Source organism: Diadema antillarum, unplaced genomic scaffold, assembly GCF_040938485.1.
Source record: "Diadema antillarum isolate AM-2024a unplaced genomic scaffold, OU_Dant_1.0 seq00001296_RagTag, whole genome shotgun sequence".
Taxonomy (NCBI): Eukaryota; Metazoa; Echinodermata; class Echinoidea; order Diadematoida; family Diadematidae; genus Diadema; species Diadema antillarum.
The window spans coordinates 880,419-902,085 of NW_027272075.1; the positions used below are offsets into that span (position 1 = coordinate 880,419).

General features: G+C 37.2%; 1 pseudogene; it reads right to left on the reverse strand.

Moving 5' to 3' along the window:
- LOC139708054 (A disintegrin and metalloproteinase with thrombospondin motifs 7-like) overlaps nucleotides 1-16,450 on the reverse strand; it is a 195,718-nt pseudogene extending 179,268 nt beyond the window's left edge.
- Nucleotides 16,451-21,667: the final 5,217 nt, after the last annotated feature.

The window sequence follows — 21,667 nt, forward strand, 5'->3', positions numbered from 1 at the left end:
CGGTGGCCCCCCCCCCCCCCTAATTTTCAAAGCGAAAAAATGTAGCTACAAACGGCAGTTTTGGGACTGTAAAATGTCAAAATTTTTCAAGCTCGCTCGCTTCGCTCGCTCGCATTGAATATCATGCCATTCTCCTGATGTTGCTGCCGGGTAATTGCTAGCAGTTGCGCCCGGTGCGCCCCCCTTATTTTTCAAAGCGAAAAAATATAGCTGCAAACGGCAGTTTTGGGACTGTCAGATGTCAAATTTTCAAGCTCGCTCGCATCAGGGAGGTGGGAAGAGAAACACCTCCCTGCTCGCATTTAATCGTTATGTCATTCTCCTGATGTTGCTGCCAGTAATTGCCAGCAGTTGTGCCCGGTGCGCCCCCACCCCCCTTAATTTCCTAAGCGAAAAAAGTACAGCTACAAACGGCAGTTTTTGGACTGTAAAATGTCAAAATTTTCAAGCTCGCTCGCTTCGCTCGCTCGCATTTAATCGTCATGCCATTCTCCTGATGTTGCTGCCGGGTAATTGCCAGCAGTTGCGCCCGGTGCGCCACCCCCCTCCCCTTGTTTTTCAAAACGAAAAGGATATAGCTACAAACGGCAGTTTTTGGACTGTGAAATGTTAACAATTTCAAGCTCGCTCGCATTTAATCGTTATGTCATTCTCCTGATGTTGCTGCCGGGTAATTGTCAGCAGTTGCGCCCGGTGCCCCCCCCCCTAATTTTCAAAGCGAAAAAATGTAGCTACAAACGGCAGTTTTGGGACCGTAAAATGTCAAAATTTTTAAGCTCGCTCGCATTTAATCGTTATGTCATTCTCCTGCTGTTGCTGCCAGTATTAAATTGCCAGCAAATGCGCCCGGTGCGCCCCCCTTAATTTCCAAAGCGAAAAATATATATATATACAGGTAGCTACAAACGGCCGCTTTTGGACTGTACAATGTCAAAATTCATGATCGCATTCATGATCGTCAGTGTAAGAATTAAGAGAAGAAGTTTCTCTAAATGATACCATTTTATAGGCAAAATTGTTCAATAATAATCTACATAAAATGTACTGCTACCTTAAACATGTTGGACTGTTTCAAGTCGATAGAACATGCAAAAAAAAATGAATCAAATTGGACCATTTACAACATCAATATGCAAATAGTTCTCACTGTGGGAGGGGGAAACCCCCTCCCACACCCTCCCCCCTCGCTCGCATCGCTCCCTCGCACCTAACCGCTCCCCCTAAGAGCAAATCCTGGCTACGCCGGTGATAGGCCCCACTATTTAGTAGGCCTTCACAGTGATGTCGCACAGGCGGAGCAAGAGCTGAAATACCACGATCATTAAAACGGAACGATGCTCCTGTGATGATTGCTTTACTGACTTAAATCAAAAAAATTGAAGAATACAATAGCTACAGGAAAATATCTACTACGTTATTCAAGAAATGGATATCCTTATTAGCATTTTATTGAATTTATTTTGGAATTATTTAGGGCTGCGCTACGTTTTTGAAAGGGGGGGGGCAAAATCGCCTGTCAGTCAAGAAGAAAGAACATCAAAAGACAAGAGAAACAACAACAAAAAAAGTCTTCATACTTTTAAGGTCTGATTTTCCGCCGAAAGTCGGCTGACAAGAAAAAACAAACAAACAAAAACAAGAACAAAAAGTCGTCATATTTTTTGCTGCCACTTCCCTCCCACTTTGCATGGAAAAGAGTGGGACATTTGATCCCTGTAAAGTGTGTGTGGGGGGGGGGGGGCAAGCTCCCCACCCCCCCCCCCACCCCCCCCCCCCCCCCCCGGGCTGCGCCGGTCCGGTATGGGCTTGTAATCGTGGTGATGGTGACTATCGCCAATCATCCCCCCACTCCTCAGTACGGATTTACGCCGTTGGTATGTATGTATTATTAAGAGTTAAATCGCAAAAAGAGTTAACTCCATTTGTGTTATTTTGAGAATATGGGGTGCCTTTAAATATAACTTTTATGTAACAAGTGAGGATTCAATGGAAAGGTTTCATTTCGCTCTGATGATATAAACTTGCTCTAAAATGTTTACAAAAGGGTTTTAACTCGTCTTGCGACCAAGCTCTACAAGCACATATATACATAACTTTAATACCACAGCTTCTCTTCCACTCGCTTAGAATAGCTCCACATATTTATCTACAATAGATGTATTCAACATTTATGGTAGCGAAATATTTTTTACTTTCATTTTGAGAAAACTGAAAGAGATTACTTACCTTTCGTTGCACAGAACGTGTGTGATTCCTCGGTGGATCTTTCCCCTCGCCTCTTCGGTGGCAAGCGAGGCTTGTAAAAAATGTGAGGTATGGATTCAGAGTAGGCTCGCTTCGAAGCATTAACTGGTTCGATGAAATAATCCTCTCCATCAATGGAGATAAGGCCAAACTGCAAAGTAACGTGTAATAAAGTTTTGAACAATGCATAAGAACCGTGTTGTTTCTTTACACATATATACACGCATGCATACACACAAGCGCTTGCATACAGTCGATCCTGCCTTAGCTGCCCCCTGTCTATAACTGCGGCCAGCTGCTTAGAGCGGCCACTGAAAAATTCCCCGCACGAAATTGCTGTATTATACACGCTTTATATTGCAATCGCCTGCCTATTAACGCGGCCAGCGGCCACTCATTTTGTATCCCGCGGTGAATATCCACCTGCGTGTAGCCACCATAAAAATGTAGCTGAACCGTTAAATCAGCCATGAATACGTTGGCTTTTGCTTTCCCTGTGTGAATTCTACCGAGTCCTAACGTAGTCACAGTCACACAGACGTGATTGACATAAAACGTGAAAAACCGTTTTACTACTAACTTGACTAGATGTAGGCTTCAGTAATGCCGCTCTGAATAGATGCTACAAAGGCAAAGACAGCTCCTTATGACATCTTAGAATTTTACCAAAATGCCGACTAATTGGTGATTGAAATCCCTTTGAATAAGGACAAACGGGTACTTGTCTGGGTATTGTTTGTTCTTAGCGTCAGCTTCGCACATTATCATTCCCCTCGAACTCACTCGTAAACCCTTTTCATGCATACCGGTACGAACCAGTGCAGTTACTCATGCCCAAAATATCACACGTATTTTAGAGATCAAAAGAACAGAAATAGGCAGATAAATAAATAGATAAAATGATAAAAATGATAATAAATATCGTTTATAAGGCGCTTATTATTAAAATTTCTGAAGCGCTAAGCGTCTTGTAATAGAGAAGAATAAGAAAGGAGGAATTACATCATGAAGTAAATAGTAAGATGAAACAAAATGCAAGTAAAGATATAGAATACAAGAAAATGAAGTAAATTGTACAAAAGATATCCCCATATAGCTGCGCATGCAAACTTAATTAGCTGTTATTTTTTATAAGAATAACATGCTGTATTTTACACTATTATACAATGCAAGTGTTGAAATTCAAAAGTGTCATCGACCTGTCTATAGTAGCCACTTTTGTTGTTTCCCTTTGGTGGCCGCTATATACAGGTCTGACTGTATATAGGCGACATATACATATATATATATATAACTTAGCAAAAAAAAATCTTTCTCATAAAATAAATATCTTTCTCATAGATTATTTGGCTGATATCGATGTTTTATATACCATGTTAAAGGTAATTTAATTGGCTATCAACCTAGTAGGTCAATGAAAAGGGAAGCTTTACGCATGAGTGAACACATTCATTTTCCCTCTTCCAAGTCACAAAAGTAAAAATTGCAAAAATGGACAAGTTGTTATTCAACCATAATTATGTACTCTTCCATGCAATAATGAAACAGAAGACAAATTCAACACATTAAGAAATGCAAATCAATTTGCAAAAATCAACTTATGCTCTCTAATGTGTCTGTAACCCTCCAAAGATAAAGAAAGACAAAAAATAATGGAGGAAACTGAAGAATCGTCTGTCAAATCCTTATTCAAAAGACATAAGAGAAGAATGGTAACAAAGACGGTAGAAATTCGAAATGTTATTCCAAACTAAGAAAATTTATAATAATATTTGGTTCTTGAAGTTGTCTCATGATTTCTTGAATTCCTTAATTGATAAAGGAAATAAAGAAATGCTGTCCATTTTATCACCTCTGCGGCTTACTCCCTATGTCATTTAAACTTTGACTTGACAACAAATTTTCATGTTCCCTCTTCAGTTTCCCCACTATATTTTTGTTTGAGAATATAAAGAGAAACAAGGGAACAAATACTTCTTTCTGCTTTTTCATTCATGTCTCTCATTGAGTTAAATTGGTCTTTTGTTATCATTGTTATCTTGGAGGGCATTTGCATATCAATTTCAATATACGTACTATATGGCAAGTTCGGCAATTTTTACTTTTGTGCCTTGGAGGACAAAAACGACTGTGTTCACTCATGCGTAAAATTCCTCTTTGTAAAAACCTACCAGGTTGATAGCCAATTAAATAATCTTTAATATGGTATATGACACAATGATTTTTATTAAAAATCTTTTTATGAAAAATATGAACTGGAAAAAGTGTTTACTTTCTTTTCTTTTTTTGCTGAGTGTATATATATATATATATATATATATATATATATATATATATATAGAGTGTGTGTGATGAGGCTGATCTTTTTAGACAATAGATATCGCACGATGCCGGCTGTTGGTAGAAGCTTTCGACCTCAGGTCTTTGCCAGCTTTATTGTCCGTGTATGCAAAATGGAGTAGAAATTTTGAGCATAACACACCATATAGAGAATTGAACATAATACACTGATTATAAATTCAGCTTGAGTTAACGACTTCAGAACATACTTGACAACATATTCAGCAATTACAAAACATTCCACAATATATTACTGTAAGTGAATATATAATAAAGTGAATATATAATAAATATATAGTAAATACATGAGGCATATGAATATATATAGAGAGATAGAAAGAGGTGGGTATGGGAAAAACAGTATAATTCACTGTGCGACACAGTTCTGTTATGTCACGCAGTGAGTGCATAAAAATTTTGCCAGTAATAGTCAATTCTGTTACATATCATAATGTGTATACTGTATAATCATTTTTGTGTTACAGTATGTGCCTAGGGACAAGTGGCAACACACCATCTACTCTTTTACTGGACCCTGGTTCCATGCTTGCCATTATGAATGATTGTGAACCATCAGCAGGAGTTAAAGACTGGCAATGACCACGAGAATGACCACGAGAATATATTGAAAACTACAATGTATTTCACTATCGTTATCTTAGCAACTATTGCAATGTATCGCTACTGTTAGTTTTTTTTCCTATTATTGTTGTTTTCTCTGTACAATTGTATGCATTGTTTTTGTCACTTAAGAAAGTGAGATTTATGTTTGTATATTGTGGAAAAAACGAATAAATATGAACTTGAACTTGAACTTGAGAATGTCCATTATATTGTACTTTTAAACAATCCCCACTGACACACTTACATGAAAACTGAACCCATCTCTTTATACCATCGGACCCTACTCCTGCCAGCCAGACATGCACCATCCCACACACACCTTCCCTCCCAATATATCAGATGATCGCGTCTGCCTAGCTGGTAAATACATTATTGAGTTTAGTTATGATATGTTTATTTCTGTTTATCATTTCTCATTGTATGATATGTCTGTATGTAATATATACCCATTATCATATTACATAGTCTATTCCTTAAATGAGAAGGACAACTTCTCCTGTGTGTTTGGGGAAGGGAGGGGGGACAGTGGCGTACCGTGAGTCAAGATATTGGGGGGGGCACCTTGTGGAAAAGTAATTTTGAGGGTGTGTATGCTTGTGCGTGCGTGTGTATGTGTGTGTGTATGTGCGCGTGTGTGCGTGCGATGTCAGTCTGCAAACTTAATGGGGACTACAATACATAACGGAATGTGATAGCAGGTACACTCCACAGCGCAGTCATTGAGCAACTTATGGATTATGGAATGACGGTGTGAAACGACAAATTACTGGCAGCAACATCAGGAGAATAGCATAACAATTAAATGCGAGCGAGCTTGAAAATTTTGACATTTTACAGTCCCAAATCTGCCGATTGTACCTATATTTTTTCGCTTTGGAAATTAAGGGGGGCGCATCGGGCGCAACTGCTGGCAATTACTGGCAGCAACATCAGGAGAATGGCATAACGATTAAATGCGAGCGAGCTTGAAAAATTTGACATTTTACAGTCCCAAAACTGCCGTTTGTAGCTATATTTTTTCGCTTTGGAAATAAAGGGGGCGCACCGGGCGCAACTGCTGGCAATTACTGGCAGCAACATCAGGAGAATGGCATAATGATTAAATGCGAGCGAGCTTGAAAAAAAATAGATATTTTACAGTCCCCAAACTTCCGCTTGTAGCTATATTTTTTCGCTTTGGAAATCAACGGGGGCGCACCCGGCGCAACTGCTGGCAATTACTGGCAGCAACATCAAGAGAATGGCATAACGATTAATGCGAGCGAGCGAAGCGAGCGAGCTTGAAAATTTTGACATTTTACAGTCCAAAAACTGCCATTTGTAGCTATATTTTTTTCGCTTTGGAAATTAAGGGAAGGGGGGGGGGACACCGGGCGCAACCGCTGGCAATTACTGGCAGTAACATCAGGAGAGTGGCATAGCCAATTAAATGCGAGCGAGCTTGAAAATTTTGACATTTTACAGTCCAAAAACTGCCGTTTGTAGCTATATTTTTTCGCTTTGGAAATTAAGGGGGGCACCGGGCGCAACTGCTGGCAATTACTGGCAGCAACATCAGGGGCCCGTTTCATAAATCTTGTCATCAGCGACAACTGCCACATTTCTATGACAAATTTGCTCTCAGCCAATCAGATGCAAGGATTTCAGTAGCTTGTCACATCTATGACTGACAAGTTTTATGAAACGGGCCCCAGGAGAATGGCATAGCGATTAAATGTGAGCGAGCGGAGCGAGCGAGCTTGAAAATTTTGACATTTTATTACAGTCCCAAAACTGCCGTTTGTAGCTATATTTTTTCGCTTGGGAAATTAAGAGGGGGGGGCGCCCCTGGATCCGTCATTGGTAGTCAAGGGTGTCGGTTTATGTTCATGATTAGGGGAGGTATGACCAGCAAGGGGGCGTCGAAGTGACCAAGCGGGGGAGAGGATGTCCAAAATCTGCACTTTGGAGTATTCCGTTTGTGTGTGTTTTTTTTTTGTACATGGAAAAGTTAGGAAATGGTCAAGTTTTATTATTGGCAATGCAAGGCATTTTAATATAGACTAGTATGTGAAGCAGCACTTCAAAATTATCTAGCTTTGATATAACGAAGCGTAAGGTACAAAGGTGTGCATTCTACATCACATTGCGCAACATTGCAGCGACTCTTTTTGCCGTTCGGATGTTCTGCGTAGGCCCTACACTGCGCACATCCTGCTTATATAGAGAATGCCAACCAGGAATCACGCTGAATCCCGCTGAATCCACCCCCCCCCCTTATCCCCCCCCCCCCCCCTCGTAGTTACGCCACGGGGGGGGGGGGGGACGTCGACTACATCGACACGGGAATATAAGGTCAGGATTATTTTGATGTTAGATAAAAAAAGAAACGAAAAATGAAATAAAAATTGAATTGAATTGAACCGAATAAGTCTTTTTTCAGTCTGTTTATATTTCGAGTAGTATTTTGTTCTTCAATCCGATTGTTAAAGTAGCATTGCAATCTACTACAGTGTGAATGGACAAGCAACAATTTACTAGGACGGGCACAGTTAAAGGTGGTTATCCTTATAAAAACGGGTAAAATCTGACGGACATGGTTGTCAATAAAATACGGTTGCAATGGCAAGCAGCAATATGACTGCTGGTGTAGGATAGGTAATTATAATGCATATTGTATGTTTCGTTAAAGTGTTGTCTGACAAATATAAAATATTAACCTTTTTCCCCACTGTTGAAAAGAGAAATGGTCACCTATCTCTGTGAAATAATTGGTCTATAGACCTACCATGTCCCTCTTCTATTTCTATAAAATTAGGGGAAAAAATGTTTGTGTGAAAACAGTTTTCTTATTGACGCCTTTGTTTAGGTATTTTAATTTTCACTCAATGTGACATTTGGAAAAAGTATAATACTTTCCATGGCATTCTGCAATTATTGATGTATATAAGATAATCATTTGCACAACTATGTAGGCACCTACTTACAGTAATATATTGTAGAATGTATTGTAATTGCTAAAATCCTGCAAAATTAATGCTAAATTTGTTGCCAAGTATGTTCTGAAGTCGTTAACTCATGCTGAAATTATACTCAATGTACAATGTATTATGTTCATTACTCTATAGGGTTTGTTATGCTCAAAATTTCTATTGCATATTGTTTAAAGTAGACGATAAAGCTGACGAAGACCTCAGGTCGAAAGCTTCTACCAACAGCCGGTATCGTGCGACATGTACCGTCTTCTTTGTCTCAATTATATATATATATATATATATATATATATATATATATAGGCCTATATATATATGTATATACATATATACTTGTATATATATCAGAGAGGGAGAGGGAGATTTGCTAACCTATGCCGACATATGAATATACAGGGAACAAGCACGTTGTTCAGGATTCAGAATTGTCTGACTCTGTAGCCTAGAAAAAACTGAATCTTCAAATATTTAAGCTCCGAGATTCAAGCCTTAGTGCTTCAAATATAAAGGTATTAGGCTAAGCACTGTGTTTTTGTTTTTTCATTAGTAATAAAGAAGTATAGTTCCCTTGATGGCATTTCTTACCAATCCTTTGCAAACGTTGACAGCAACGTGCGACTTCGAGCGACCAAGGGCATAACCATGGTACGAACATCGACCATGATCAGGATGGGCCTTTCGAACGTCAGATAGACTAACATTTGACGACTTCCGTCGCTCGATTACGAAGCTGGACGGTACCAACTTCTCGTTTAGAGTTAGACTCAAATGAAAAGCGTCCTCTTCAGTATCAAACGCAAACTGGAGGCTGGCCGGCCATGCCGATTTGGACGTCGGAGTACGTTCTGCATTGTCTGTAGCTCTTTGATGCTGAAGCGCGTTTTCGACCACAATACGGGGGTGAACAATCCCGCAGTAAGACGTGCTGGTTTCTTGTATGCATGTTACAGCGAATGTCAGGAGAAAAAAAAAAGAGGCAATGCTTCGGTTATTATTTGTCAACCTTTTCCTGTCGGGCCTCTGCCCACTGTTCTCAGTAATCAATTGTGACGTTACAGCAATAACTCGTCTCAACAAAGGCTTGCATTAGTCAGAAGTTCAGCTGTTAGAAAAGATTAGTCAATTTCCGTAAAATATCATGTTGCATAACTAAATGCACTATAGACTGCAATCGGAGAGGTTAACATTCAACTATCCCATTGAGCTTTTAATGTTTGTCCAAGCTTATCATTGGTGGCCAGAGAATCAAATAAGTAACCTCATACTAAAAGAAGTATGGCGACACTTAAAGGGACAGATAGTATCGGTTGAGGTCAGAATTCAGCATTTAACTCTTTGCGAGATACTTAGAAACAACTTTATAGAATGTTAAACTCATACAATTCTAAGAGGAATCCAATGTTTATTTGATGAAAATCCGTTTTGAGCTGAGATATCCCAAAGCAAAGTAAAACAAAGCGACCCTAATAAAAGTTGGATCTCACCTTTTATTAGGGTCGCCTTGTTTTGGATGTCTCAGCCATTTCAAGACCAATTCCAATCAATAAACTTTGAATTCCTCACAGCATTATATGCTCTTTCATATTTCAAACGGGATTTTCCATTATCTATTTAAAAAAATCATTAAAAAGTTGGAAACCTTAAGCCCCATCCGAACCAAAACTGCACCATCCCTTCAACATGAAATTTACCTGATTCGCTATTCGTCATTTGTTTTGACTTAAAGATACGCTATGTTACAGTTTTAGGTCCTTAACAATACAATTATGTAGGTTTCAAGGAGTCGATGGAAGACAAACAATTTACACATAAATAATTGTCTCAAAGTGTCGAAAGGAAAACAAAGGTCTTGTTCCCTGTATCAATCCTGGCTATTACTCTGTTGGTCATTATTATCTGTATATATAACAGGTATTATTATTTGTGTTTCTAATCAAAATCATTTCAACCGTTTGAATTGTCTGCTCAAACATGATTTGAGTACTACTTACTCACTTACTTACTTGCTCACTAACTTACAAGATATAACGATAGATTTACGGAATAATTCATTTTCTAATGTCTTTTTATTTTCTTATCACGCATTCTGTTTGACACGCATCTTTTTATGAAGAGTTTTCTACATTTGTGAAATTTGAATAAGTGAGTGCTGTACATCCAGGGTGAGTTGGAGGTTCGAGATGCTTTAATTCTTACCTATCAATATATATATATATATATACATATATATATATATATATATATATACATATATATATATGTGTGTGTGTGTGTGTGTGTGTGGGTGTGTGAGTTTGTGTTGTAAAGATAGATAGATAGATAGATAGATAGATAGATAGATAGATAGATAGATAGATATATTCTTCAATCATATCAATAGCAGGAGAGCAGAAAAATTCCTCCGGAAACTTGTCAGGTCTGTACATCAACAGTTTTTGGTGTGTTTTTTTTTTTCAGTACAAAAACTAAAGTCTTGTGTACTTGGTGAAATTATAAGAACGCATCCGTGAAATTTGAGGATATCGGTCAATCAGTTGGAAAATCGAAAAATTAAATTTTCGGTCACAACAATATGCCGCTGGATAAGAAGGCTGCAACATGATGTCACTGTAGACAGTAGTAGGAGTATTTCAAGAAAAACTGTCGAGGAGGGGATTCCACTTTTCATTTTTATGAAAAGTATTATTACGTATACTTATCACTTTCAAGTGTTCTAAGTTCATAATTGTCAGGCTATGTCCCGTCTATGTGTATAAACTGAACCGGTTCAGCCAGGGTTTCACATCCTTTTATCTGAATAAAACAAGCCAAAAAAATATGGAATTCCGTTCCTCTGTAAATAGCTATTCAGCAGCGACGTTTCAATGGATAGAGGATAGGAAAGGGTGACCATTTATATGCCCGAAAGGCCCATAAGATAATTAGCCATTCCATGTAACTACACACCAGGACCTTAGAATTTCAAGTTCAAACAATTAAGCAAGAGTATTCATATTTGGATAGGTATATGTTCAAAGGGTGTAAATCTAATTTTTCATGGCTTTTCACTTTCTAACAGCCGAGTTACACCTCCCAGAACAAAGATCACATTTACTACAAAATGATGCCTCTTTGGTACTTTTTTTTTTATTTCACTATTTAAGGCATGTTCTGTTATCTATAGATTCATATTTTTTCACTTATTTTATACCCATTTTACCACATCAAGTTGCTTTTTTCATTTATATGTAATGAGCTTGACAATATTTTCGATTGAAAACACCCTCGAAATGTGTCACGTGAGTCACAAAAATATGTCTATATTTTAGATTGCTTAAAAAGTAGTAGACTGTATGAATTGTATCTGATAAATAATGAGGATCTTAGAGTCCTCAATCATATCAGAAAATAAGGTTTCCATTTGTAAACCCCTTCATTGTGAAAAACACCAGAACAATTGTGTCACGCGAGTCACGCAAGGATTCCTTAGGGTTGTCACGCGAGTCACAGTTTAAAAGTTTGAAAAAAATAAAGACCAGATTAATTGATTTGTTTTAAATAAATTCTGCCTTGAAACTAAATCATGTAAAATGTTTAATTTTCCCAATAAAGGTAAATGTTTCATGTTCATTGGTAAATAAGTAGTGCTATAATAAGTAATGTATAGCTACAAAGTGTGACTGGATTGTCAACTTCCGTTTGGTTGGTCAATAGAAAAAATGGTAGGAGGTGGGTGGCCGCCTCGTCAACAAAAAAAGGTATAATGCATCAGGAACTGAAATTTACAACTACTTGTACTGTATGTCAGCTCCTCTTCTGTGAAGTTCTTGAAACATTGCTCCATAAAGTGGCAACAATCAGCAAAGTTACATTGTATGAAGATGACAAGAAAATGGCTTCAAATCTTCCCTCAGATTTTGCTGTCCTTCAAATTAACTTCACTGAGAATCATTCATGCTCTAGTAAAGATGAAGTCGAATCTGCCATTTGGAATCAGGTGCAAATAGCTCGCTATACATCAATAATGTGGCCCCAGGAGAAAATTATCACATGTCATCATCAATGATGAGGTCTACTTAGACCACGACGAAATAGTATTATGTTGTACACTGTAGTTTTTGTGGATGAGCTTCTGTCAATGGTCAGCAGTGAAGTGAATTGGTCACAATATGGTTATATGGTCCTGCAAGCCATTTCAAAATAGATTTGTTATCAGTGTCATTACCTGTGCTGATGGAGAAACAGAGCATTGACCTACAATGTACATGTAGTGTGGAACTTCAGCACTACAAGTCATGAGAAAGATCCAGTTGATACAGACATTGCAGCCAGCCTGAAGCGGCAGAGCTTCAGTTATGTGAAAAATCAAAACTTGTGCTCTAACTCCATTGCTGAGAAATTTTGTCTTGCTGTGTTTTTTAACTGTTCTTACAACTTTCATCACAAACAGAGGGAAGTTGAAGATTGTTCTGAGGGTTTGTACCTGCCTGTCATCTTTGGAGTATAGCTGCACCACATAACTTAATCATCACTTCAATATATCACCTTCAAAGAGTGTATATCTTGTCGCAAAAAGGTTCACTTCTCAGAGAAGCAGTGGTGATCTATCCGATAATGGTGATAATGATGGTGGAAATGAGGATACCATTGGGCCTGCAAGTGTAGGCCCAAAAGTCAATTGGCTGATGGCGGCAGTTGCCTTCAGCAGAAAGCATCCCCGCAGCATCTATGGCATAAGCCTCCCAAGTGGTCAGAAGCGAGGTTTACCTTAAGTACCTAGAAAAAAGGGGAAATATATTCTACTGGCTGGATAAAAGAGCTCTGGCAGCCTGAATCAGACATCTAATGCAAAGTACAGCAGCCATATCTTGTCAACAATAGGAGACTTGAAAGTTAAAGTTCATGAATGAAGAGATTGAGTCTTTAAAAAAATAAAATAAAATGGCCCCAATAAAGTAGGCATGAAAACTGTCTCCACAAAGCAGAGACAAACTTTCTGAAACTACAGAAAAGACACTTTGGCAAAGAAAATTGAATTATCTAGTAGGCTATACATCATGTAGTTTACTATAAAAATAAGCAAAACATGGTGATCATTCTTCACAACAGACTCGGTAATGGAAGATAAGAAAGAAAAAGAATATCAGTATGTGTGAGCATTATTTATTATAAGAAGAAGTGAGGATTTTTTGTGCATCAAAGTAACTTAAAAGTTTCGAAAAGAGCTTAAATGGATTCATATAAATCCATTTAACAAATATGCAAGTTAACCTGAAGAAAGTTTGAATTTGATTCATTTTGAATAGAAGACTTGTTGATACAATTATAGCATATATAAGATAAATAAAATTCATTGAAAAAGAATGATTTCCCAGAACTCTTGATTTGCCGAGGGAAAAAAAGAGGATCAAGTGAATTTTTGCTGGATGTTTATGTATTAAATGTGCTTTGAGCTCCCATGATCCCATCAGAGATTTGAGTTAGATGATTTCTTTGTTTTAAAGATATATGTAATGAAATTAACCATATATAACATGTTAGGTTAAACATTTGGCTCATTTTAATCGATAAAATCATTGTAGTAGGCTCAACCTGAATGGCACTTGTCACGCGAGTCACGCTCATGTGTCAAGCGAGTCACATTTTTATATGTCAACTGAGTTGAGATGAAAAGTCAAGGGATGATGAATTTCTGACTTCTTATTGCCTAGTGTCTCAAAATTGAATCCAGAAAATTTTGTGTACATAGGACAAGTATTTTCTTACGAAAATCTAGTGAAGTACAGTAAGGTCAGAAATCTTCAATAGTGTCGCGTCACGCGAGTCACAAAAAAAAAAAGTGAAGTATCTCTAACTAGAATGACTTCACATCTAAAATTTCCGTGAACCAATGTGAAGGGTCGATACCTTGATTGAAATAGGTAAAATAAATAGGTCTGCGAAATAAATTTTTCAAGTACTCAACCTTAACAAGTTAGAATTTTGTATAAATGTCACGCGAGTCACAATGGAATGGCTGTAATGGCTACTAGGGGCTTTTCAGTGATTTAATTGATGTGCTCTGATTTTCAACCTAGATGCTTTTTCTGTCTCTGGGCTTTTGGTTGGAAGCTGCTAGTCCATTATCCAAGTGAATACTTACTGTAAATCCTTAAATGCCATGACGCTGTCGCCAGTGTTACAGTCATGGTGATTCGTGGGGTTTCCACGAATTGCAATTTGTGTGCTCAATGCGGGATCCCCTAGCATTCCTTGTGTAGTTTGCAAACCATATTGAACAAAGACCAAAATATCTTGGATGTCTGAAGAAGCACTATCAGATGACATTAAAATATGTCACACTGATTACTCAACCATTGGTACAAGTTCACAGGTTTTGTACATCATCGTCGAATAGTCATTTCGTCGACTGCTGCCAAAACTAGTGTTAAGTGTTCCATTTTGCCAATTTTTCCATTTTGCCAATTTTGCCATTTGATCCTAGTTTCCAAGTGTACATACATGTACCTGGGACTCAGACACGTTTGTATGGTTTGGATCACTTACAATCTAGCCACCATATACCTTAACCTGTTAACGTGGGTGAACAATGTAAGGGAATTGCATGATGAATAGAGAAACTATATTTCATACAGTTTCACGCAAAGTATTTACCTAACAAGGGCATAGTTGGGCTTTGCTTGGCAGCATTCGCATTTGGGTCAAGCTAGCAAAGAGGAACAAATAAACAAGCTAGAGGTGCACGTGACGTGTAACTGACTGTAACACAGGCTGTTCGGGAGAAATGTATTGCATTAGTGACGCAACCCCTAGCTACTGCTTTAAAATTGATTGGCACAGGTACAATTTTCTGTGAAAGCATTGCCACACAAGTACAAAACATTTACCCGTCCTGCGTCAAACTCTAATTATGTATCACACAGGTGCGGATATCTCGATATTATCACTGTCACTGTTTACTTTTTAAAGAAGGCTTTCTGCCAAATAATCTCTCTCCTCCAATAATCTGTCACTAAGGAAGAAAATGAGGATGGATGACACTGATTTCTGCATGACGGGACAGTATTTTTGCTATATGCTGTCACCCGTAAAGAATTTGGGGTACAAACGTTTCCTTAAAGGACAAGTTCACCTTCATAGACATGTGGGTTGAGTGAATGCAGCAATATTAGTAGAACAACACATCAGTGAGAGTTTGAGCAAAATCGGACAATCCGCGCGTTCAAAAGTTATGAATTTTTAAAGTTTCTGCTCAGTAACGGCTGGATGAAAAGACTACTACAGCTTGTGATGTCACATGAGTACAACGATATAAAGAAAGAATAAAGAAAATTCAACATATTTCCATTTTTCTTGCATAACAAAAGAACACTCGACTTCTCTCTTTCAGAAGGCAGGGGGAATAATATTACCCTTAACACACGTCAGTAGCAAGTCGAAGAAATGTGCACTTTATTCAAAAAGTAAAGTTTTGTGAAATTCTCTTTTTACTTTCCTTATATAGTTGTACGCATGTGACATCATACACTGTAGTAGTCTTCTCTTCCAGCAGTGACTGCGCAGATACTTGAAATATTCGTAACTTTTGAATGGATTGTCCAATTTTCCTCGAACTTTCACTGATGTGTTCTACTAATATTGCTGCATTCTCTCAATCCTTATGTATATGAAGGTGGACTTGTCCTTTAATGTTGCGCTTGCCACAGAAGTCACACACCTATAGTAGATTATCCCTGGTCGAGTCAGTGTAATTTTGACTTGTGAGTGCAGAAACAAAGATGACTTGACTTACCCTTCTGTTTACATACCGTCGATCCATCGGTAATATCGGCAACAATCAGGAGAAGAAAAAGAAATAACATTGCAGGTATCGCTGTAATATATAGATGACAGTCGGTGCTCTCTGCCTTTCGGCATCTTGGTCCGTGCGAACTAAGCCAAAACGAACCCATGCTTCATAAAATGACGCTAACTAGACTCCCGATCCAAGATAGCTTCTGCGCGGGGAAAAGCGCACGAACTCTATGCATTGAACAACCTTTGCCGAGCGAACGACGAAATGTTACTTACAACGTATCAAGATCGACATATCATCATCGGTCGTAGTGATTCGTGCCTCCCCTATTTTGTATATCACTTGATATCAAGTCCCATCACTAGTTGTCCCCCTTCTAGCCTCCGGACTTCCAGTGTGGGTCACAGGTGTCAACTTCATTATTTATATCGCTCTCAACGCACTCAAGATCCAGAAAGCACTACCAATGACGCGATTTTCGAAATGGTGGAGGAATTTGAAGTGTATGCACTATGTATGTGTGTGTGAGTGTGTGTGTGCATGACAGAGGGAAAGAGAGAGAGAGAGAGAGAGAGAGCGGGCGTGCATGTGTTATGCGTTGGTGTGTGTTTATGTGTGTGTGTGTGCGTGCGTGTGTTTGTGTGTGTTTGACAGAGGGTAGACAGAAGAAATAATGGGGAAGAGAAGACTCGTGAAATGGAATTGGAAAAGGGCCACGTTTCTTGGACGGTCTCCATCATGGGTATCTCGCAATTAGCCCGTAGGTGTCTTTGTGTCACAGTATCTACCATGAACCTGTCCAGACGAATGTATTACACGTGTATCTCTATCCCTCTGCATTAATTCTCGATAAATGGACAGATTGTAACACACAGCTATTCCCTACATCTTATTTTCTACCCCCTCAGGCAGTATATGGAGGGAAAGAAGAAGGGGAACGACTGAAGTAACGAAGCAAAAATAGACCCCCCGAAAAAAAAAAAATTACAGCTGAGAGTGCAGCCGGAAAACAAAACAACCTCGCATTCAGGGAAGAAATCCCTCAATGCCGCCACCTTTTGACACACGGGCGATAAACAACATGCCGTCGGAAATGCATATCCATTAACCCAAGCCCACGCAACGTATTAAAGGGACTTCGGTCTCGAAAGGAAGTGATGGTAGTAGTAGCGAACATCAGCTCTCGATTCCCAGCTTTCCCCTTTAAAAGCTTTAAATATATCAGTTATAAGAAATGAAAAATGTTCAGAAAGAACTGGATGAGATATATACGCACAAATGTAAAGGTGCATATGTAAGAGCAAGAAAAAGTGGATGGAGTTTGGAGAGAAGTCGACCAAATATTTTTTAAAGCGAAAAAAATGAATGGAGTTAAAAAAGAAATTTATTGTGTTATTGAAGATGGTTAAAAGTTATTTTGTCAAAGCGAAATTTTAAAAAGCATGGTGAAGTATTATGAAAAATTATATTCTGATATAAATATTGTTGATGATAATGAATTAGATATTTATTTGAAAGGAACAAGGCTATATGAGTTAAATGAATTGGATGCAAATAGTTGTGAAGGAATGATTACAGAAAAAGAATGTTACAAAGCTGTAATGTCTATGTCAAATAATAAGGCACCTGGGTGTGATGGGTTAGGGATTGAATTTTATAAATGTTTTTGGATGGATATAAAAATTTATTGGTTGAAAGTTTAAATGAAGCTTATGTTAAAGGTGAGTTATCTGAAAGTCAAAAGCAAGGGGTTCTCACACTTATATATAAAAAGGGAGATAAACGAATGTTAGATAATTGGAGACCGATATCATTGCTAAACACAGATTATAAGATAATTGCTCGAGTTATGTCTCAGCGATTACAAAGAGTTATTCATAAAATAGTTTCATGTGATCAGACTGGTTATATAAAAGAGCGTTCAGCTGTGGATAATTTGAGATTGATTCCAGATATTATTGATTATTGTCATGTATTTAAAAAGGAAGGTATATTCATTTTTTTTTTGGATTTTCAAAAAGCGTTTGATTGTGTGAGTTATAAGTTTCTTTTGCAGGTTTTGAAAGGATTGAATTTTATAGAATCATTTATTAAATGGATATATGTTTTATATACAGATGTATTGGCAAAGGTTATCAATAATGGATGGGTTACAAATGTATTTAAGATTAAAAGGGTTATTAGACAGGGTTGCCCCCTATCAGCGTTATTATTTGTTTTAATAGTTGAAGTAATGGCAACACGTATACGCTGTAACATTAATATACACGGTATTAGTATACCGGTTTATAACGATTCGTCCCGTGATGTTTATGATATACGTATTTCACAGTTAGCTGATGATGCTACATTAATTGTTAACTCGGTAGAGTCGGGTAACATTGCAATGCAAGAGGTATTAGTTTTTGGTGAATATGCTGGGTTACAGTTGAATTTTCAAACAACAAAAATATTACCATTGAATATTAATATTAATGAAGTAAATTGTTTTGAAAATTTAGAATTGATAGAAGAGCCGGTACACATCCTGGTGTTGTTTTGTGTCAGACAGAAAATGAGTTCAGTCGTTTGAATTGGTTAGTGAAAATTGAGAAAACTAAGCGAATAATAAAAATGTGGAGGATGTGAAATTTAACGTATTATGGGAAAATTGTTATCATCAAATCTGTACTTGTATCTCAGTTGATTTATCTTTCAACTTGTTATAAAATTCCTCAGAAATATTTAAAAGAGTTGAATAAGATATTATTTTCCTTTTTGTGGAATTCAAAAAGAGATAAAGTTAAAAGAGCGGTTGTAATGAATTGTGTTCTGCAAGGTGGTTTAAGAATGATTGATTAAGATGCAAAAATGAAGTCACTTAGGCTTTCTTGGTTGCTGAAATTATTAGATGCTAGTGATAAATCTTGGAAATATATATTAAATTTTGGTTATATAAAATTGGAGGGGTTTATTTATGTCTGTATTATAATTGTTCAACTGCAGATATGATGTTATTGTGTAAAAGATATATATTACCGTTATTTCATTTTGATCTTCTTTTTGCATGGGCAAAAATGCATTATGCAAATATATTGCAGGTAAATGATATACCAAATGAAATTATTTGGAATAATACGAATATTAAGTATATGAATGAAGTTTTATTTAATAAAGATTGGGTTGAAAAGGGTATTATTCATGTTAAACAGTTGATCGAAAATGAATCATGGAAAAATCATGAACAAATATATGAAATAATGAATTTGAATTCTTTGTTAATATCGTTTCAATATGAAGGAATTAAAAAAGCATTGCCACGGATGTGGCTTGATTATTTGTGTAAAAGGCAATGTACCCGAGATGTTTCGTCTGATAAAGAATTGTTTCAGATAAATACTGGGGATATAATTGAATTGATAGCTTTAAAAACAAAACAGTTTTATTGTTGCTAGATGAAAAGAAATCTGAGTTAAGTGTGATATATTTTTGGACAAAAACATTGCATATACCTCCAAGATTTAATTGGAAAGTGTTGTTTGATTTCAAGTTTGGAAAGTTATTTAATAATAAGGTAAAGCAATACAGTTTTAAGTTATTACATAGAATATTACCATTTAAAGAAAATTTAGTAAAATGGAAAATTATGTCTGATATGATTTGTAAGAAATGCAGCGAAGCTGAATCTATTTGGCATGTTATGTTATATTGCCCAGATACAAAGTTATATTGGGAAAAATATCAAATTTTGTATGCGCTTATTTTCATATTGATATCACTGTTAATGAGCGAATAATATTAACAGGATTTGATGTAAGAGATAAATCTTTGATGTTGTTGAATTTGATATTAGTTTTTGCCCAATATACGATTTTTCGTTTGCATATACTTAGCAATTACACAGCAAAAGTAACGAATGTTTACGCACTATTGACAGATTTTAGAACGGAGCTCATTATGAATTTGAAATTTTTGGTTTAAAAAAAGCTACTTGATTTCACGGAAAGGCAACTTTGTGAATTAGAGCAAAAGTTGGATCATAAGAATTATATTTGATTACCTGTGGATGCACAAATTAATATGCTGAGGTAATGTTACATTCAGGGAATATTTTGGATATAATCTATTTGAAGTATCAATTTATGTGATGATATGATTTTGACAATTAATTGTTCGCACCCTTATTATTTTCTATGTTCGTACGTCCTGCTCTCTATATGACTTTGTGAACTTTTTTAGATATTTGAAATTAAATAAAGTCCCTCGAAGGAGGATGAAGAAAAAAAATCAGTTATAAGTCACTTTATACTGATACCATTTAAGGTAACATTTTTCAGCGTCTACCAACATATCGTGAATATATCTATAACTGTACTTCTTCTTCTTCTTCTTCTTCTTCTTCTTCTTGTACTGCATGTGCAGAACCTCATGAGAGTGTAGTATTTATTGATTGAACTAGAATTGTATTGCCCTCGTCTTCTACTCGGGCAATACAACTCTAGTGTGAGAGCAATTAATGTCGTATCCCCCGAAAGTAGACAGTCCATATCATTATTATTACCCATTTTAGGCATCTTCAGCAGTAAAATAAATCATTACAATGTAAACTTTCTACAACTTCCCAATTCACGGCATTCCACTCGGCGTCAGCTCGAGCTCTACACCACACTTCGCGCTACGTCTCTATACACAGCTCAGGTACGCTGGGAGATAACAGCCAACTCACACAGGGATCGTCCTCTATTTTTACATGTTCAAGGCACATGGTCCCGGTGGTTTAGTCAAATGCGTACGCTGGCGCACGGCGCAAGTTTCCCATAGAGACCTACTCTGTCGACTCCTCTTAAAGTGAAAACATAGTTTTGGTAAGGGTTTGAGAACCCGTCTGGCACCATAATTTCATATTTGCTTGCAATATATCGAAAGAGTCCACAAAGAAACTTACCTGCCCACATAGCAGACTGACGTCGAAAAGACGTCTTAATTTGGTCGCAACTGGTCAAACTGGTCGCACGTCATATAATGACCAGAAAATTATATGATTTGTACGTCTTTTTGAAACGTATTTATCACGTCATGTTAAGGACCTCATAATGGCGTAAAGTTTACATCAGTTTCACGACATATTTTTTACCTAATGTTAGTGACGTGTCAATCTCGTAAAATTTACGTCAATTTTGCAATGTATTTATCACGTCATATTCACGACGTATCAATGACGTAAGATCTATGTTGCTTTGCGACACATTTATCACGTCACGTAAAAGAGGTATTAATGACGTGACGAATTCCCGACGTCATCTGAGCGATGTATTAATAACGTGAAATCTACGTTCGTTATGCGACGTATTTATGACGTAATATAAGCGACTTACAGAAGACGTAAAATTTAGGTCAGTTTTGCAAATATTCTTAACGTCATATTAACGACGTATAACTGCCGTAACATTTACGTCGCTTTGCGACGTACTTATGACGTCATGTAATTAAAGTACTACTAGACGTAGAATTTACGTCAATTCGGGACACATTTATGACGTCATATTAACACCGAATAAATGACGTCAAATTTACGTTGCTTTTTCAGGTTTTTATCACGTCATCCTAGCGACGTATTCTCTGATACTTGAGACACGTCAGAATTACGTCAATTTGACGTCATTATAGCCGTCTTTGTAGCATAAATAATCAAAGAAGATCAACGCCATCTAGACGTCTCATAAGCTGACGTCAA